General features: G+C 40.6%; 1 protein-coding gene across 1 annotated transcript in view; it reads left to right on the top strand.

Moving 5' to 3' along the window:
* LOC124119731 overlaps positions 1 to 18,592 on the top strand; it is a 96,869-nt gene that overhangs the window by 16,793 nt on the left and 61,484 nt on the right. The gene's annotated exons all lie outside the window — the stretch shown is intronic.

The following is an 18,592-nucleotide window of genomic DNA, read 5'->3' as shown; positions in this document are numbered from 1 at the left end:
ATAATAATATAAATTTATATTCACCAAGCGGCGACAGTGGTCAAGTTTCCGAGATAGGTTAGACAGGGAATCGAGGATCCTCACATGAAAGCTCACATCCGATGTTATGAAAGTACTTGAGAGATACGTTAACACGCCTTTGTCCCCTCACATACAACCTACAAGCTACTGGGAATTTCTATACAGAGCCCTCACCAATATAACGGTACTAGAACATTAAAGAAATGTCCATAACATACCATCAACGTCCGCCGTATACCGGACCGGAAGTTGACACACCACACTAGCCAAGCTCCTCACAGCGATATCCCGTTCGCGGAGCTCTCTATACTATGTTACCGAGAGTGTAACGAAGGTGTCACGCGCTGGGAAGGAGCTTGCACACTAGCATCTAAATATAGTAATTTCCTGACGACTGATCACTGTCCAAACACAATGCCACGAGCCTCTACTGAATCCCAACAGAAACAATGCAACACAGCTACAATCACTGTTAAACCAAAAAATACACAGGTAATGTTTCTAGGTTTCTTAGGACCATACGTGCGTGCTCGTTGGTTTCACGTTGTTAACGTCTAAGGCTTCCATCACTTCAAAATAGCACACTCCGATATTGTTTCAACCAAAGTCACTCACTTACTCATTATGAAACTAATTGTTCTATTTGCACGTGCCCCTCGTGTGGAATCCTGGTTGAATAGATCAACTAAGTGCACGTGTACCTGCTTCCTATATACACCGTCACGATTCAGTAGAACTGAATGACGTGAATGCTACAAATCAATAACACAGGAATCACTGCTGGACATCCTTTAACACGTCAGGGTATGATGCTGACAAACAAAGGATGATAACCAGGGAGAATCTTCTTGCGTTAAAAGTGCCACACACGCGGTATACACAAGATGAAGCAAGAATAAATCACTGTGGTTATGAGATGCTAGATGCATGCAAAAACCTAAGTATGTTCTTCTGCAACGGGCGTATTGGCAAGGATAGCTTCCCAGGTAAACCACCATATAAGGACAGAAGTGTGGTAGACTATGTGCCAGATGCTCCAGTGTGATTACCCGTGTTCATGCATTGGCAGACTGATGACTTCTCCCCCTCCCCTCCCCTCCCCTCCCCTCCCCTCCCCCACCCCTTTTACTCAAATGCACACCGCCCCGTAACGTATCCCCCAAACCCACATAGTTAAAGATAAAAACATGCAGGCTGTTACTGGCTTAAACGATATCCAATATCAAAGTCATTTAACTAACCCAAACCGTAAGTCAGTTGACCTATTCTGTAAAATAGTGATGTTACGGAGCTGAGCAAATCAGTCGCTGTGTGGAGTCAGCCCCGGACATAGCGCACGTGCAAGATAAGGCCACATACAAGGAGACATTACAAAGTGTGTCACTCGCCCAGGCAGAATAAGAACGGAATAAACTATGGTTCGAAACATCGGGCAAAATAATGAGAAAACATTACTAAAAAGCCAGAACACGTTTTAAAAAGAATAGAAGCATAATTTACAAAGTAAACTACCGGAATTACGCAAGAGCTTAAGAAAAACATGTCAAAATAAAATCATAAATAAACATAGGAATGAAATAAGTAACAAACTTAGAAGTGATTCTTTTGGAAAATGTTAAATCCCAAAGACTATAGGGAGAAAAGTGATAAAGTACCTGACACGGAAGAATTCTATGATTTTTTAAAGCTATAACCTCAAGACAGAATAGGGAGCACGTGTGGCCCAGTCGTCTAAGGCGCCAGAATTCGCTGTGCAGAGCTGCGTCCCTTGGGTACGCCAGAAACGTATGATTGTGGGTTCGAATCACGGTTCGTCCCGATTATGTTTCTAGGTTTGTCTGCACCATACCCGTGCTCGTGGGTTTCACCGAAGTGGTAAACGTCTGAGACCTGCATCACTTCGAGCTTACCTCCCACATTAAGCTGACACGCCGTGATATGACTGGGATACTGGTAAAAGCGGCGTTAAAACACAACTCACTCACTTACTCATTCAAGACAGTATAATGACAGTGACATAGCTGATGATATGGAAAAGCTAAACATAGACAATTGTCTGTATGATCATTTAAATGATACTATTTCGTTAGAAGAAGCTACAGCTGCAATGAAACATATCATTGAAACGAAGCAAGGCGGAAGGCCTTGATTGTGTAGAAAAACGACTGTATCAGTGGCTCTTTTGACATGCGTGCATCATTTTATGAAGATCTCTTTAATCTTGTTCTCCCAGCTGGGCTAAATGAGCAATGGCTAAATGGGGCCATTAGATCTGTCCATGAAAAAGGGCGACTCTATGTATCCGAACTCCTACAGGCCAATAACCACACTGAGCTGTCTCGGAAAATGTTTACCCGTATTTTAAATAAGAGTCGAATGACTTCTTGGAAATAAGTGAAATATTATCACCGGTCCAGGCAGGATTCCGTAAGCACTTCTTACTGTAGACAGCAGTTTTATAATGCATCTACTCACTTATATTTTTGGAAAATAATACGTGGAAAGCGGGCTCTGGTATATATTTTTAATGAGTGATATAACAGTTACATTTTGAACATTGGTCCAAAATATGTACGATAACTTTAATCGTGTCTGCTTATCAATAATAGAATTAATCAATTTTTACCTTGTAAATCAAGGCAAGGAGAGAATTTATCACCTCTGCTCTTTTCGATTTTTCTCAATGATATGGAATCTTCATGCTTAAAAAGGACCGCGTCCAAGTTAATGTATAATGTTCTAAATGAGGACGGCCGGCTGTTGTGTTTACAGTTCTTACTTGCCTTTTATACAGAGGATACAGATTTTTTAAAGTTAACCCTACCTCTCTCCCGAAGTCAATAAATATATTCTATGATTATTGTATGAAATGGAAATTCAGTGTTAATATATCTAAAACCAAAATAGTTGTCTTTGGTAGTGGAACTGATAAGACAAATACACCATCCTTTAAGTATGGAAACAGTCAGTTAGAAACGGTGGACTCGTATGTTTATCTGGGAATCAAATTTCTTGAAAATAGAATTCACACAGTTAAGATTTATGGTGCTAAAAGGGCTTAATTCTGTTTACTGAAACAAAGGCTAGAACTGTCCCATTCGATTGTCGATGATTTCACCTATTCTCCTGTATGGGTCTGAAATATGGGGGTTTGGTATTCCGGAATTATAGAAAGAGAGTGTGCGATTAAATTTAAGCTTGCCTCTGAGCGAAAATCTTCCACCCCAACTTCATTGTATATGGTAAACTAGGTTTTGTTTGTTTGTAATATTCCAGCTATATGACGGCGGTCTGTAAATAGTCGGGTCTGGACCAGACAATCCAGTGATTGACATAATGAGCATTGATCCAAGCATTTGGGATACGATGGGTTACTGAAGTATGGGTTACTGAAGACATATTCTTCCTCGGATCTTCACGGGTGGTTAACGTGGTAGAGTACTTTTAAATAACCAAATTTCAAAGAGAATGGCTAAGTACTGGCATACTATTGCAATAGAAAGAAACTCGAAAAAACTACCAAACGTATTATACAACTTAATGATCGCGCTGAACCTGATTGTTTACCCTTGCCTAAACTGTTTTGAACACACAGTTACTTCAATATTGCGGCCTGTCTGAAGTAATTCTCCTACATCAATATTTTAATAAGGAATGGGTTGTCATTACTGTTGAAAGAGTGCTAATGGATATGTTTAAAAAAAATGGAGAAGCGATATTTTAGCCTGTTCGAAAGGTAATCAATAAACAATTTGGTAAACAACATCCTGCTCTCAGGAAATATTTACTGTGCCCAAGAGCCATTTCTTACTCAATGTTTGATACATAACCGCTTGTTATAATTTACACGTTGAAAGGCCGTTAGCATGGAATCACGAGAGAACATAGAACATGTACATTATTACGTGTAACAGCCGAATTCCATAATATTTTTCCTTGTGAGGTTTTCAAAGAAGACAGAAATTTGACATACTTTAAAGTATTTTATTGACAAAATATGCTCTTGTTCCAATTTCTGTTTTTTTTACATCCAGTTTGAAAGAAATGAATTTTTTATGAAAGTTTATATCAATTAAGTGCTTGAAAATATTATCTACTAAATTAAATCCATCTTGTTATAGATATGAAATGTGTAATATGTTATATATTGCTCTTGTATCACGAGCGGTGTTGAATGGAGAAATAAAAGTTCCGGTGTTCTGTATGCGGACCCGCAATCACCGGAGCCTGGTAAAGAACGCAATGGGAGGATTTAGACAATTGGGCCACCTGTCATACCACGATTGCCAATCACACCGGAACAGCCCCTGAACAGGGCTCATGTTTGCAATAATAAGTGCCTAAACGTGATCGGGAAAAGAAGAAACGTTCATTTTCAGTCGGCGATATTTTATAAAACATAAATGGTTTCTCGTTATAGTGTCTACACACGTGATTCCGGTAAGCCCGGGGAACAGGGGAGGACACACCAAGTGCACTGTCAATATACACATAGGTGGAGATTATTGGTTGAAGTAATGCAAATCCAACTAATTCGTAAAACTGCGCAGTGTGTTTCTGTCGACCATTACAAGTACATTTTAGACATTTGCATTCTAAACGTCATGTTATTTGCACCACTGTGTTGTAAATGGGATGCTCTCTTTAACCAAGCGTGCTGCATTACGGCTGGAGCTGATTATGTTTGAGCGAGGGTATAGCCTAACCAGAAATATTGATTACATGATGAACAACACATCTCCAGTGAAAACATCTCCTACTTAAACTTTTCAAATAGTTATTTTTTAATTAGGTAATGTTTTAACTAAGGCTATGACTAGTAGTTTGAAGAGTGCCCTGCCGCGACTGTAGAACTGTTTCTGGCCTATGTAAGCTGGACTAAGACTATATAGCTCTCAACACAGTGGCTGTAAACTTTTCAAAAGACGACGCACAGCTTGGCGGTTAACATAACCTTCACACGTTGTCCATAGACTGTTACAGCGCCACGATGAATGTGACCTTTTGACATTGCGGCTGTCGACTTGTCCATAGAATGGGTCGGACTATACATCGACCATTACCTTCAGGTCTTGACGGCCATAATTAATAACTTCAAAATGAGACAATCATCAAGCGTAGATTCATTGTAAGCACAGTTCAAATGTCTTCCAATAGAAAATGATGAGGTATTGTAACTTTCAGCTGCACGCCATTATCATACTGTCTTAAATATAAAACGCCAAAACCAGAGAATAATCAGTCTCTATTATCTGCCGAAATTAATCTGAATGAATCACTGAAAATCAGTGGCGACACCAGGTGTTTGCCCTGCAGTACTCCTGTCGGTGACACGTTAAGTTCCTGCATGCGCAAAGCCTATAATCTTAAGGCTTGTGGAGCCACAAGCATGGTTAATGCCACTGTATTGGTGTGTGACGTCAACATAAGAGGGAAGCAAAAACTTGCTCATCGGTGGAAAGAGGAGTATTACGTGGCAACGTTCCTGTGTTTCAAGTCTGTAAGCAAGGAACCAGAGAATGTAGTGTACTTCATTGCAATCTACTCCTATACAATGGTACTGGTGGTTATGTAGCTGGGTGGTGGTGCGAGACACATAAGTGCCACCTCTCACACACCCCTTGTCATATATATATATATGACAAGGGGTGTGTGAGAGGTCTCTACAGTCCTACAGTCGTGGCAGGACACTTCAAACTACTAGTCATAGCCTTAGTTAAAACATGGCCTAATTAAAAAAAATACCTTTTGCAAACTTTAAGTAGGAGATGATTTCACTTGAGACGTGTTGTTCATCATGTAATCAATATTTTTGGTTAGGCTATACCCTCGCTCAAACATAATCAGCTCCAGCCGTAATGCAACACGCTTGGTTAAAGAGAGCATCCCATTCACAACACAGTGGTGCAAATAACATGACGTTTAGAATGCAAATGTCTAAAATGTACTTTGAATGGTCGACAGAAACACAATGCACAGGGGGGTGTGAGAGGTGGCACCTATGTGGCTCGCACCACCCAGCTACATATATATATATGTGTGTGTGTGTGTGCGTGCGTGCGTGCGTGTGTGTGTGTGTGTGTGCATCCCTTCATTCTCACTATTTAATTGCCATTAGTTCATACTTGATAAGTAGAACCCTTTTAAAGTAGACAAACCCGTTATCAAGAGACATGTCCTTGGTCCCCAGACATATGTTACATAGTAAATGTGACTTGTTGAGTAGAACAACAGTCAGTGTGCTTTTCAACGCATTACTGACTAAGCTGTCACTACTCAATTAAATAATTACCAGACAAGTGCAAGCGATAATACCCACCTGACACTAATTTCACCGTTTATCCTAAACCCACTATGAGTTCATATTAAATTCATCTCGCTAATGAACTGCTGTTAGCGTAAAAAGCTAAATAGAGATGATCAAACTTATTACTTATTATTTAACATTTAGGATTAAATTTAACATTAAATACAGGTTGCAAACCTCATGACCATTATTGTAGTTATTCTTTGTGTCTCATGTCAATGTACATCTGTAACAATGCATAAAGAACGTGAGAGAGATGATTCAAGAATGGCACGTAAGTCGTAAATTGGACACCTTCGTGGTCCAGTGGACAACGCGTTTGCCCGGAGAGCGGAAGCTCGAAGGTTCGATCCTCGGCTGCGTCATACTACAAGACGTTAAAAGATGGTACTTGTTGTTGCTCTGCCTGGCGTTCGGTATTAAGGGAATAATACAAGGAGTGGGCGTCTCGGAGTCAATATACTGTGTCTGAGTGGGATATTCATGTCAAACTGCGGGACGGTGTCTCAGCACTATAGCACTATAAACCAGTATAAGTCCGCACTAGTACATGTAGCCACACATACACGTGCATGCACGTCGCTGTATGAGTGAAATTATCATGAACGCGATATTAAACCCCATTTCACCTCACCACAGCAAAACCTTCAGCATGGTGAAAATGTGTCAGTGGGTGCGTGAGTAGCAAGTGTATCTACAATGCTCCACTTGTATTATCTCCCTTGCTTGTCATTGAGAAATGAAGTTAAGGAGTAATCACTTAAGTTTGGAGTTTAAGAAAATTTTCAAGACCGTAACATTTGTTTTATCGTGCTAGAGTTTTTTTTGCTACTTATTATCTTCATTTCCAGTCAATATTGATCAGATAAAAGCCAAGGATACATACATTTTGTCAGAGAGTGCCATATTCCAAAAACCTGTCTGCTAGCCGTCATTTTGAATAGAGGGAGTGTTCATCGTTTTTAAATGTTATTTCTTATTATAAAATTATGTATTTCTTCTCTTTGTATGTACCTGTAAATGATGATTTATGAATGTATTTGTGTTTAAGGATTGAACTGACTGATTCTTTAAGATGAAACGTTGAAATTAGAACATAATTTCATAACCTAATGCGCATGCGCACACAGTCAAAAGTTTGGGTGCCTCCATAACTGAGATTATGTCATACACTATCTTTAATATGATGACCAATTTTGTTGCTTTTATCATTAAGTGCACATCTCTTATGGAATCCTGATCTTAGCCGCTCAACTTTTAAGCTTAATCGATATTTTATTATAAAACTCTTTACCACAACATGACATGTTTCGTATTCTGAATGAACTTATTTATGCCCAGTAAATATGAAAACCACTTTCAGATGTTCGTTTTTTTACGGTTCTACGGTACCGCGGGTTTTGCATTTTATATTTCAAAAACCACAAACGTATGTTTTGAAAATACACGTAACAAGGTAATTAAAAAGGCATTAAGATTTGTGAGTACTGAGACCTAAGTACGAACGAATCAATGTCAATATTGAGTTATTTGCTAACGACATTTCTGAGTAGGCAGGGCCATTGTACGCCATTGTAGAATGTTTATTGTGTGTTCTTCAAAATGGAGAATGTTTAATCTTCTAGGGTATATGTCTCACACTCGATGTAGTACTTGACAAGGGTAAAAGAATCAACTCACGACCAGGTATGCACAAATACAAACAACTACAATCTCTCTCTCACAGGCACGCATGCGTTTGGTCACTTAGGTTATGGCACCATGTACTTAGACTTAGAATATATTGCTTTACGGCCAGATTGGAGACCCAACGATGTGGTAATTAGTAAAATCAATATCATCCTGGAGTGTTAGTATCGGAGAGGTCCCTGAACTTCTCAGTCTAAGGAAAGATAACTCTTACAGCTTATATAATCAGGTTTGGTAACACCATTGACAGAAATCTTTTACCAAGTGTTCTTGTGTGTATTTCGAATCCCGGTTCGGCCCGATTATGTTTCTAGGTTTGTCAGCACCATAACCGTGCTCGTGGGTTTCACCGAAGTGGTAAACGTTTGAGACCTGCATCACTTCAGGATTTCCCCCCACATTAAGCTGACACGCCGTGATATAACTGGAATACTGTTAAAAGCGGCGTTAAACCCAACTCACTCACTAATATCAGTCCTCACATGCTTTTCACTGTGAAAGAGTGAGCTAGTTTGTTTTATGCCGCTGTTAGCACAAGTTGATTCGTATCCCGTTCATGTATCACTCAGTGTACCTCTGTGACGGGAAATATGTTCAGAGTTTTATGCCGCTGTTAGCACAAGTTGATTCGTATCCCGTTCATGTATCACTCAGTGTACCTCTGTGACGGGAAATATGTTCAGAGTTTTATGCCGCTGTTAGCACAAGTTGATTCGTATCCCGTTCATGTATCACTCAGTGTACCTCTGTGACGGGAAATATGTTCAGAGTTTTATGCCGCTGTTAGCACAAGTTGATTCGTATCCCGTTCATGTATCACTCAGTGTACCTCTGTGACGGGAAATATGTTCAGAGTTTTATGCCGCTGTTAGCACAAGTTGATTCGTATCCCGTTCATGTATCACTCAGTGTACCTCTGTGACGGGAAATATGTTCAGAGTTTTATGCCGCTGTAAGCACAAGTTGATTCGTATCCCGTTCATGTATCACTCAGTGTACCTCTGTGACGGGAAATATGTTCAGAGTTTTATGCCGCTGTTAGCACAAGTTGATTCGTATCCCGTTCATGTATCACTCAGTGTACCTCTGTGACGGGAAATATGTTCAGAGTTTTATGCCGCTGTTAGCACAAGTTGATTCGTATCCCGTTCATGTATCACTCAGTGTACCTCTGTGACGGGAAATATGTTCAGAGTTTTATGCCGCTGTTAGCACAAGTTGATTCGTATCCCGTTCATGTATCACTCAGTGTACCTCTGTGACGGGAAATATGTTCAGAGTTTTATGCCGCTGTTAGCACAAGTTGATTCGTATCCCGTTCATGTATCACTCAGTGTACCTCTGTGACGGGAAATATGTTCAGAGTTTTATGCCGCTGTTAGCACAAGTTGATTCGTATCCCGTTCATGTATCACTCAGTGTACCTCTGTGACGGGAAATATGTTCAAAGACCTGGGGATGTTAGTGGTCAGGATGAGAGTACGAACAGCATACAACCACCCGGAGGTTTGTATGAGTGCATCACAGGCCTTATACGACCGTCGTTCTGCCAATGCTGCGTTAGCCTTCTCAAGTTGTTCAGTTGAATGTGTTGAATTGGCATCAGTGAGAGGTCTTCACTACGGAAGCGTAGAAGGGCCACGGTGAAATCTTTTTTGGGGGGTCTAAGTATCTCCTACGTAGGACTTATTTTCTTCTACGTAGGACTTAGTATCTCCTACGTAGGACTTAGTATTTCCTACGTAGGACTCATTAGTAAGTCCTACGTAGGAGATAATAAGTTCTACGTAGGAGATAGTGATTCTAGGCCATACTAGGTCCTACGTAAGAGACAGTAAGTCCTACGTAAGAGATACTTAGACAAAAAAATCACCGTGGCCCTACTACGCTTCCGTACTTCACATTGTAAAACCTTTGGTGAAATAAAAATAAATGCTTGTTATTTGACCTTCTACACTCGTTACTGAAACATCGAATGCTATTAATGTTGGTCAACCTATCAAGGTTTTAATGTTTTCCACCAAATATGGAACCAAGTCGGAAAATTGCTTATATTGATATTTTATGAGCGAATCCAGCAGAGCTTATTTTGCACACTGTAACTGGAAAACGACAGCCGTGTGTCTTAAAAGAAACGGAAGCAATATAATTCTCTCCAAATCAATGTCACAACATAAGTCCTGCTGTCACGCAATATTTGTTTGTTTGTTTGTTGTTTAACGCCGCGCTCAGCAATATTCCAGCTATATTACGGCGGTCTGTTAATAATCGAGTCTGGACCAGACAGTCCAGTGACAAGGGGGATTTGAGAGGGTAGCACTTATGTGGCTAACTCAGTCAGTGTTCGCACCACGACGCGGCTACATAACCACCAGTACCAATGTAAAGGAGTAGATTGTAATGAAGTACACAACATTCTCTGGTTCCTTCCTTACAGACTTGAAACACAGGAATGTTGCCACGTAATACTCCTCTTCCCACGTTTGTTGATGTTAAGCACCAATACAACGTCAATATTGATGCTTGCGGCTCCACAAGCCTTCAGATTATAGGCTTTGCGCTGTTTAAGCCTGAGCCCTATCAAGGTTTGAAGCTTCAAGTAATTTGCACTCCATATCAGCAGCAAACTGCATATCAGGTGGTGAAGAAATATTGGCCAGTGATGTACCAAATACAAGGTCAACAGGCAGCCTAGGATATCGGTCAAACATGAGGAAGAAGGGAGTGAGCCCTGTTGACTCGTGGAGGGAAGAGTTACAGGCATGTACTAAGTGAGAAAGGGGATATTTTCACTTTGCCTTTCGCGGCTCTTCCTCCATCCATAAGAGCGTCCAATTAAACTGCTCGCATAATCCGTTTCCATCGGATTGTAAGGACTGGTCCGGATTTTGAGTATGCCTGATATGCTGCACAACTGTTTGATGGTATCACTCTCAAAGTTTCGGCCTTGATCCGAGTGGAACTTCTCTTGAAAAGGCCATAGTGAACAATGAAATGATCAAACAGTACTTTGGCTATAGTATGTGCTGTTTGGTTGCGAGTGGGAATGGCAACAGCACATTTAGTGAAATGGTCCGTAATGTCAGGTGTAACACCTCTCGTGCACTTTGAACAACAAGTCGTAGTGGTGTCAAAGAATGGTTGCTTTATTAACACAGTAGAAACCTGAACCAACAGTTACAGAGTCGGGCAGAGGAAGGCGGCGAAGTCACGTTGACATTTGGTTGGTCAGTACTTGTCCCTGGTCTGCACTTTCTGCTGGGTGACTGCGCTCTTCCGATGGTGAGTGAGTGAGTGAGTTAAAATTTTACATCGCATCGGCTGTATTGCAGCCATATCGCGATGAGAACAAGGTAGTTTCTTCCGATGGTTGCCATCCCTGTCTTGCTTGCCCAACCTGCCTGCTTTTACAGACAGCTGACCGATTATTTTTCTGCTTAGCTGGTCATTTCTGATTAACTTAACATTTGTAATGTCAGCAATTATACTGGCCATCTAGATATAAGTAGGTGGACACAGATTAGTGTCGACATGACACGATTGTTATGTTATTATTGATATTTTGATTGTTGATAAATAGGCGACGAAAAGTCGTTCCTATTAACTTCACATTATAGAAGTATCAGTAATTCCACTGGACATATAAACTCGTGGAATACACAGATTCTCATAAGCCAATTGCCTTGTAATTGGTCTTAACTGTGTCCAACTGCTCACATACTTTTGACCCTTCACTATGTCCAACAACTAAACAGTGTAGTTGTTATGACTCACAAAATGCCCATGGCAAATAGTGTTACACAGGAAATTCTCAAAACCACAAGAGGAGGGCTCCAAGCTGACATATTCGATGCACACCAACTCCACAGGTCTATTCCTTTTGATGCTACCAACTGTGCACGCTTAGTTTGGTTAGGGGCTTTATGAAGAAAACACCTCTGGCAGGTGTGAATCCTTTTCTCCACATCCATAATCATTCACGGCTAGTAAGAAGGAGAGACTCGGTCCTGTCCCTACCAAGATGTCCCATGCCATAATGTAGATGGGTAATGACCTCATCTCTTTTAGACTGGAGAAGAATCAGTTGATATTAGGGTGCAACACCATCTGGAAGTTGTTGCCTGTGGAGAAGACCATCTTTGACATTGAGTGAATCCCACTGCCGGAGAATGGATGCAGTGTCCCTGGCTATGGATTTGAGAGCCTCCTTGGTTGGGCACGTAACATTTCGGATAAGGTCCAACATCAAAGAGATTAAGGAATCAGCTTGCTGGCAGATTGTCATCTGTTGGCTGGAGACAATGTCTGATTGAGGAAGGCTGTCTGCAATTCGCAGAGAGCAGAGACAGTTTGTATGACCATGGACTCATGCGACAACCTGAACAAAGCATTTCAAGTGAGAAGCCATAGGTAGCAAGTTCTGCCAGCCACCGATGCTCAGTTGTATCCAACTTAGCAGAGGTTAGGACATAAGTGAGGGGATTATTGTCAGTCTTTATGGTGAATGAGTTCCCATACAAAAGTTTTGGAATTTCATGGTGACAGCCCATTTTAGAGACAAAAACTCTAAATTATGAACAGGGTAATTGCGCAATCCCACATGCATCAATGTACAATTTGAAGGGCAGAGTGAAATCAAAATAAGCCAAAATGGAGGCCCAAGAAATAATGATCAGAGATCACGTGACCTAGGTATGTAACGGATGTCTGCAAGAATTGGCATTTTGAGAGCTTGAGCTTCAGCCCATCCTTGCACAGTCTTTGAAAGATTGCTCGTAATCTCTCAAGGTGCTCATCTAAGGTCTTAGAAAATATGATGAGGCGTTGAAGAAGATGAATGTCGCCCAAACATCCTTCTATCAAGTATTGGAAAGTAGCAGGAGCATTAGTTAGTCCAAAAGGCATTGAGCTACACTCGCAAAACACAAGTGGGCCAACAGTAAAGGCAGTATGGGCTTTGTGCTCCTCGTCCACTTCGACTTGCCAATTTCCACTTTTGAGGTCAAGACAAGAGAAGTATTTTGCCCCATGAAAAGAATCAAGAGTGTCCCCTATCTTTAGAGATAGGAATCTCGAATTGTGCGACTTTTCAATTTTCGATAATCAATATAAAAGCACAAACTGGAGTCATGTTTGAATACCAGGACAACAGGCAAGGCATGTCATGACTTGAGCTCTTGATACATAGAGGGTGGAATGTGTCTATATTGTTCTTTAGATGAAGTCTCATCTGTGAGGTCTATTCGATGGGTCACCAAGTCAGCATGTCTGATGTCCGTGTCAGACTTGCTAAACCCATAGTCAAACTCATTTACAGTCTGTTTGATTCCATCTGAGACTGATGAATTGCTCACTAAATCAAAATCTAATAATTGCAATAAAACCAAAATGTGCACAGCGACATGAATTGGACAGACCAACTCTGATGGTTTGTCTCATAATTTTGGACACCCGAATAAAAAAATTGTTTAACAAACGATCATCATATTGTTGACATTTTTCGCCATCCCAAACTAGGGAGGACCAGTCGGTCATGGAACAGCCAGGTAATGAACAAGCATGTGCACCGTATATGGGGGTCGTCTCAAAAGCCGTTTTGGGTGTTCAATCGGAGTCACTGTTGCAGGTTTCTGAAGCTGTGACAGTGCATTTGAAATCGGTGTCGCTGTTGTCCGAATCACTATCGTCACTGTCCGAGTCTACCCTGATGATCACTGGCTTGATTGTGGCATGGTCCAATCCACTATGATCCCAATAATGTCTCTCTATTTCATTCTCAACTTTCTCAACACACTTTTGCCACGTTTCCTGCGTGATGGTGTCTATTGATTGTTGAACCAGTTTCTGTACATCCCGCAGTTTGAATGTTGTATTTTGCCTGGCAACATCCGATTTAATGATACCCTAAATTAGTTTTATTGGGTTTAAATTGCAATGATAGGGCGGCAAAGTCAAAACTGAATGGCCATGTTCTTTAAGATACTCGTCAACTTTAAAGACAGGTGTGGTTTTATTAGACTTTATAATATCATACAGAACAGGTTTAGTTTGCTTTTTGTGGATACGGTATTGCTTTGTGTGTCAATCATTCTATCATATCGCCCTTCCTACTGTTAGACGTTGGGGCTTTTGTGTTAGGTACCTGAACGCCATGATATGGAGCATTGTCCATGACAACCAGACTCTTGGGGGGGCAATACCAGCACCAGTTGAGTTTTAACCCATTCTAGGAATACCGCTCCGTTCATTTCGGTATGATAGTCCCGGTTGTCCTTGGATTTTGCCTTGAAGACTAGTGAACACCCTGGTAGGAATCCCCGACTCTTGCAGCTAGCATGTTATAATTGACTGGCAAAGTAGGTCGGTTCACATGGTGGAGGCCCCGGGTTTCTTTGATGTGCCTATCAAAAGTTGCTTCAACATGTGGTTGCCAGTCTTGTTACATGCACGGAGTACTGTAATGAGTTGCTTGGCTTTCTTGAATCCTGTCTTGTGCTTGACATTCCTTTTCTCAACTAGCCTCCTGTCGGGGAGCATTTGACACTGCAGACCCGTCTCATCGCAAATATACACCTGATCATTGTGCAGGTCTTCTGTGGTGATGATGTCTCGAAGGATGAGTGGATAGGCTGCAGCTGATTCCACATAGGCGGATTCAGCCTTGTCGCTGACGGTGATGGACGTGATTCCGTGACGTCGTTAAATAGCCACAACCAGCCATCGCCGTCGCCGTCTTATCTGTTTTGACATCTTCTGGGCCTTGACCTTGAGTATTTCACCGGAAAGCAGAATACCTTTATGTCTTGACTGAATTAACCACTCGAACAAGGCCTTGTCCAGAGTGCTGTCATCAGCTCCTTGAATCCTCTTCGTCTTATATTCTTTGCTGCCATTGCAAAACTTTGCGTTTATTAAAAATGTACATAAATGAATTGCGTAACCGCACGCTGGAGCTGAGATAGCGTTAATCGAAGGGCGCAATAGCGAGGCATCACTGTGTATATATTTACAGATATAAATACACAATATACGAATGTGGATCACGGAATAAATGTCTGATATTAAAGGCTCTGCAGTCAAAGTTCACAAGTCCAGAATGTGATACACAAAAATATAAATTCCCACAAGTTGTAAGTTCAGACAATTAAATGAGTCCAGGGGGTGAATTAGTCATTCGTCATCAGGACTGTCAGGACTGTATGATGAATGTGTCTTGTTTCTTCTCACTGTGAAAGTGATGATGTTGATGGAACTAGCAGCCTCACGTTAGGCGCCATTTGTAACTGCCCATGGTATATATTATGTTTGTCCAGCCACTGGGATGCTTGTTAAAACATGAAGTAGTTGAGATGATGATAACTTTTATTCTAGAATCAGATGATGGGAGGGAAGGTGGACCTCTCTACATAAGAGTTCGTACAGAATAAATAATTTAAGCCAAAAGGAAATCATAATAATTTATATAGGATAGCACAGGTTGAAGACCATGTGGTCAATAAATTCAACAAAAATATTAAGACTAGCAAATATTTACATAGAATATATTAAATAATAATGTTATTACATATATTTTGCTTCATTGAAAAGCTGTGATACCCTTTCTATGAATATATTTGTTTCTAGAAGAGGATGGAAAAGATAAAAATAATGAAATGTTTCTCACCTGGAAACAGAGAACCTCCCTCCACAAGAGTTCATGCAGAATACATGAGTAGGCCAGGAGAAAAATTAAGTCTAGAAATAGAGGACGAAAGGGCCAATCAGAGGACAGTTAGCATCTGACAAATGTCAAAGGATGTCAAGATGTCACACAGTAATATGACGTGGTGGACATATCTAAAAGTAAATATGGCAGGTCCATGTGAAGCCGGCTGCAAGGGTATCAAGGCTGAAGTTGTTCGTTGGCTCACATTAACTGCAGACAAGGAAAACATATAATGAACACAGCATGAAATGACGTTGATAAAGAGGAAAATGTGACTATATATAATGACGAGTTAACGAGTTAGCACCACCATATCCGGCTACACAAAGGTGACCTTTACACTGACTACTTACAGGAGTAAACAACACTAAAAGTAAAGGTCAGGGGACAATGCACTAGTAGTGGGGTGAGTATTCAATTATATTAAAATCACAAAAGAGTGACAGGCACATTTGCGACACAATAACGTAATCGATACCACTTTTATCTTTACATGTTGTTCTTTTCATTTTATCAATCTTAACCTACCATAACCAATAATCAGGTTTAATATTGTTTTACAAATTTCAATCATTTATTCTTGTTTTGTTAATATTGTTCACATGCGTGGCATCCTAAGATCATCGAGGACAGATTCAGGATTAAGTTCTGTTGACCCCATTTCAGCAATATCCAAATCAAATTCTTCAATTACGTATTGGTCAAAGATTTTGTATTAACTTTAACTGGCATTAAAGTTTACAATTAAGGTGACATACTCAAATTTTGACATACTATTAATTATTGATTGCTCAATTTCACAAAATGTATCAGATGTAATATACTTTTATCCTTTGGGTGGGATATAAAATACTATAGATCATCATCAAAATTAAAGGAGTCAGACATTGTATTTACATAACCACCTTCTTCAAATCGTACGAAAGATCAAGACATTTTACAATAAACGACTAGACAGACACAAGCTTGTCAAGGACGCCTCACTGTCGACACAAAATGGTTGAGGAATGCTTGTGGGGTGTCCTTCCAGATCGGGACCTTTGCCTGTCGCAGCTGGGCCAGTGTCACCGGTTGGTTTTGTAATCGGCGTAAACGACGTTTCATTTCATCCCACACATGTTTGATAGGCAACAGATCTGGCGAAACAGGCTGCCATGGGAGTGTGGTGGTGTTCAGTTGTCCAGTGAAGCCTGTGACTACACACAACCTGGGGGTGTGCATAGGTTATCCGGCTGTAAAGTGATAATGACTGACATCCATGGTCTGGAGGAACGTCGGACGTGAGGACCGATTACTTCGTCACGGTACCGTACACATGTCAAATTGCTTTCGATGACCACTAGTGGGGTCATGTCATGTGCAGTAATGCCTTCCCAACCACTACATGATTATCTTGCGGATTTGTTGCCAGTCTGTTTGACTGAATGATGTTACGATAAACACCAACCGCCTAGCAAACAACATTTTTTGTGCACTTCCGGTTTTAATTGCACGCAGCCGCTCATTTTCCAATGGGCCTGGCAGAACGTTTACGGGGTTATGCCGTCAACAAAGTTGCTTTTCACAGTGAAAACACTTCAACGATTTACTCTGTGTTTTAATTGATGCGATGCCACGTGTACAGTTAATGAGTAACGAATTTCTTACTCAAGGGATTTTATGCACGAGATGACCAGTATTCACGTGTAATTTCGGGGTCATCGTGGGAATCATAACAAAGTGTTTGTACATGTGATTATCGTCCATGATTCTGAAAAACTCCTTGGTTATTACATTTTAATGTTATTTTTTTATGGTGCCCAAGAATGTGTTTCCGCTTGCGTAGTTTCTATCTAACATAATATCATAAACACTTGATCACTAACATTTAGCGTATTAAACCATGCTTGAAAACATAAATATGAATGTAGGTATGTAACCTTTCCCAAACAATTTTCCAATAAAGTGAACAATTGACAAAATATACAACGCCCATAATAACGCTGGTGCTCCTCGGTTAAATGGTTTCTGCAGTATAGCTAATATACTACACGCTTGTACTGTTGTACGCTACACATCATGTAGACCCGTGAAGATTCCGGGGTAGAATAGGTCTTCAGCAACCCATGCTTGCCGTAAAAGGTGACTATGCTTGTCGTAAAAGGCGACAAACGGGATCGGGTGGTCAGACTCGCTGACTTGGTTGATGCATGCCATCGATCCCAATTGCTCATGATATCAATCACTGGATTGTCTGGTCCAGACTCGATTATTTACAAACCGCCGTCATAAAGCTGGAATATTGCTGAGTGCGGCGTTAAACAACAAACCAACAACAAATCATGTAAAGGGGTAAGACATATAATTTTGGTGTAATGTGTGTAGTGTTCGCTTTAAACTCTCATTGGTATCATAGGCGGTCATTATCTTGCAACTTCTCAACGTAAAAATATCAGTTGATAAAAAAATTCACGCTGAAATCGGCTTTTTCTCCACAAAGGCACAGAGAAATGGTAGTTACATAAATATATATGGTTGATCAAAACTACTTAAAACAATGCATATGATACCCACAGAGAATTAGATAGGAGCTTATGTCAACAGGTTGAGTATAACGTTTGCCTATGGAGTTTGTTTGAATCGATGTACAATTATATGCATATGTCACTGTATGTTCTTTATATTCACAGAAAGAATTTCATACAAGTGAAATTAATACCATGTGGATACTAAACCTCTCAAGGATTTGCTTGGTTTTTTCGCAATCTCAGAAAAGAACTTTGTACATCACTATCTCACATGACCATGTTCCAAAACGTGGTGACTATTGATACAGTTACATATCTATCTTCAGCGGTTCAGGTCAATGTGTCAAAAATGAAAGTACATGC

Source organism: Haliotis rufescens, unplaced genomic scaffold (genome assembly GCF_023055435.1).
Source record: "Haliotis rufescens isolate VD_foot unplaced genomic scaffold, xgHalRufe1.0.p SCAF_1, whole genome shotgun sequence".
NCBI lineage: Eukaryota > Metazoa > Mollusca > Gastropoda > Lepetellida > Haliotidae > Haliotis > Haliotis rufescens.
This window is presented reverse-complemented; position numbering and strand designations above follow the sequence as displayed.